This window comes from Oryzias melastigma, linkage group LG20 (genome assembly GCF_002922805.2).
Source record: "Oryzias melastigma strain HK-1 linkage group LG20, ASM292280v2, whole genome shotgun sequence".
NCBI lineage: Eukaryota > Metazoa > Chordata > Actinopteri > Beloniformes > Adrianichthyidae > Oryzias > Oryzias melastigma.
Window position 1 is genome coordinate 21633449 of NC_050531.1, and position 2991 is coordinate 21636439.

The window sequence follows — 2991 nt, forward strand, 5'->3', positions numbered from 1 at the left end:
TTCGGGGGTTGCCCCCACGACAGGCACCAGAGACCTTGCGACCGCAGCTCCGGAAAGCAGCAGAGACAATAGAGGTGGAGAACATGGTAAACTCGGACTCCATGTCACCAACCTCCCTCGGTACCTGTTTGATGTTTTCCCGGATGTGGGAGTTAAAGACCCCGCGGACGGAGGGATCAGCCAGACGTTCCCAGCAGACCCTCACAGTACGTTTAGGTCTGCCGAGTTTTTCCAGCCTCCTCCCCCGCCAGCGAATCCAACTCACCACCAGGTAGTGATCAGTGGACAGCTCTGCCCCTCTCTTTACCCGAGTGTCCAGAACACACGGCCGGAGATCGCCTGAAACGACTACAAAGTCGATCATCGATCTCCTACCTAGGGTGTCCTGATGCCAGGTGACAGATCCACTGTCCAGATATCAGATAGCAGCACTCTAAGCAAAGATGGCCTGACTTCCCTCTCTCCGCCCACTTCCTCCAGCTCTTCTGGGGGGACTCCAAGGCGTTCCCAGACCAGCCGAGAAACATAGTCTCTCCAGCATGTCCTGGGTCTTCCCTGGGGCCTCCGCCCACTGGGACATGCCCGGAACACCTCTCCAGGGAGGCATCCAGGAGTCATCCGGATAAGATGTCCGAGCCACCTCAACTGGCTCCTCTCAATGCGAAGAAGAAGCGGCTCTACTCCGAGCTCCCTTCGGGTGACCGAGCTTCTCACCCTATCTCTAATGCAGCACCCAGCCACCCTCCGGTCCCCCTTCTTGAAAAGGGGAACCACCACCCCAGTCTGCCAGTCCAGTGGTACGGTTCCTGTCTGCCACGCAATGCTGCAGAGACGTGTCAGCCAAGACACTCCCACAGCATCCAGAGACTTGAGGTACTCGGGTCGAACCTCATCCACCCCTGGAGCGTTGCCACCGAGGAGCTCTTTGACTACCTCGTTGACCTCAGCTTGGGTGATGGACAGTTCCACCCCAGTGTCCTCAGCCTCTGCTTCCTCAACGGAAGGCGTGTCAGCAGGGTTGAGGAGATTTATTTATTTATTTATTTTTCAGGGACAGTCCACATTAAACGCATTGTATGCAATGAGCCACAATTAGCCCAACAGCTATTTTTCATCCGCTGTCCCTGGACAGATGTTAAAATTGTCAACCTAAGAACAATCAATAAAAGCAACATTTAAAATATCAATCAAAAAGAATAAACAATTAAAATACCAATGTAAGACAATCACCTAAAATACATTTTGATAAAAAAATATATATATATAAATATGTATACATTACAAAACATTAAAACTAATATAAAAGACATTATTGCAGAATACTTCCACCACCTGACAATGTCCCCAGTTGAGGTCAGCAGGTCCGAACCTTTTTTGCTTCCTGCTTTGCTAGAGTGCGGATGCACGCTGCTTTGCCCCCCCTTCTGATTTTAGTTTTTGCTGATTATTTTCTTTTTTTCTTTTTTAATCACACCAGCAATAACTTTTGAATAGTTTTAAACTATCGGGTCAGATTAGTTTTTTGGTTTTTTTTACTCTAAACAAAGGGATTTTTTCTTGCATTCCACTTGAAACATTTTATTTTGAGCGGTACGTGTACTTGGCCTTCACACAGCTGAAGCCTGATATACGGAGCAGCAGCTAACACAAGGCTAACTAGCAACAAGATGCCTTCCCTTTCCACAAAGGATTACCAAGACCTTCTGGAGAAGATCACAGCCCTGGAAACAAAGGTTCGCCACATGGAAGTGAAGATGGAGGTAAATGGAACTTTGCCACTACCTCATCTCAGCAGAGAAGACAAAGCTAACACGCAGCTAAATGGCACAGATTCTACGGAGAGAAAGACAACATCTGTGGACAATAATAAACTATCGAAAGATAATCTACCCTGGAACCATCTTGGAGCAAAGCCAAAGAATAAGTCTAACAGCTGGAGAATTGGAGGACATGGGAGGACCGACCCCCCGCGGAGAGCTGAAGCCTCTGAGGCTGACTGGCCCTCTCTTCCTACGAGACAGAGGACCTCTTCTACTCCCATACACCGGAGGAAAGAAGGAAAGAAGCCAAGCATGAACGGAGCGGTGACCCTGCAAAACAGATTTGCTCCACTGTCAGGTGACCCTGGATTACCCAACGACCATCTACTGGAAAGTAGCACGAGGAGGACCTGTAACCCATCAGAAGGTAAACGGCCAGAAAGAAAGCTGAAGGCTCGGCCTGAGACTCTGATTGTGGGTGATTCCACTGCAAAAGATGTTCAGTGGTTCTGCAGCAGGAACACTAAAGTCCTGTGCTTTCCAAATGATATGGTCAGTGACATGCAGGAGAGAATACTGCACCTGTGGCAAAGTATCCGTCAGTACAAAACATTGTACTACACACAGGGTCAAATGATGTGTCCAAGCAAAAATCTGAAGTTTTAAAGCAAGACTTCACTGGACTGATAAGAACTGTGAGCTCCATGAATGCAGCTGTCTGTATCAGCGGTCCCATTCCAACAATTCGAGGAGGGATTAAAGATTCAGCAGGCTGTTGGCACTGAACAGGTGGCTTTCTGTGGCATGTGGTGACACTGGAATTCATTTAATCAAAACCTTTCACATTTTCTGGGAATGCAGACATCTTTTTAAAGATAATGGATTCAGTTTAAACAAGTCAGGAGTTTAACTGTTCGCCTTCAATCTCTTCTGCTTCCTATGTCACACCAAGATAAACATAAAATGTATCTGAGTGTCAAGGCCAGACACAGACTGGATCCACACGAGGAATGGAGCTGCCCCCACAGGAGAAAAACATAAAAAACGGGAAACCTGCCTCCGAACACCTCACAAGGAAAAACGAGGAGGATGGACCGTCCCAAACACCACCAAACCAACAAACTCCTGATGGTTCTCCCTCACCCTCTTCACCCCACCTGAAATTCACCGAGCAGATGATGGAACGACTCGGGATTGGGCTTCGATCTACCCCTCTGGCCAATCCATTTTT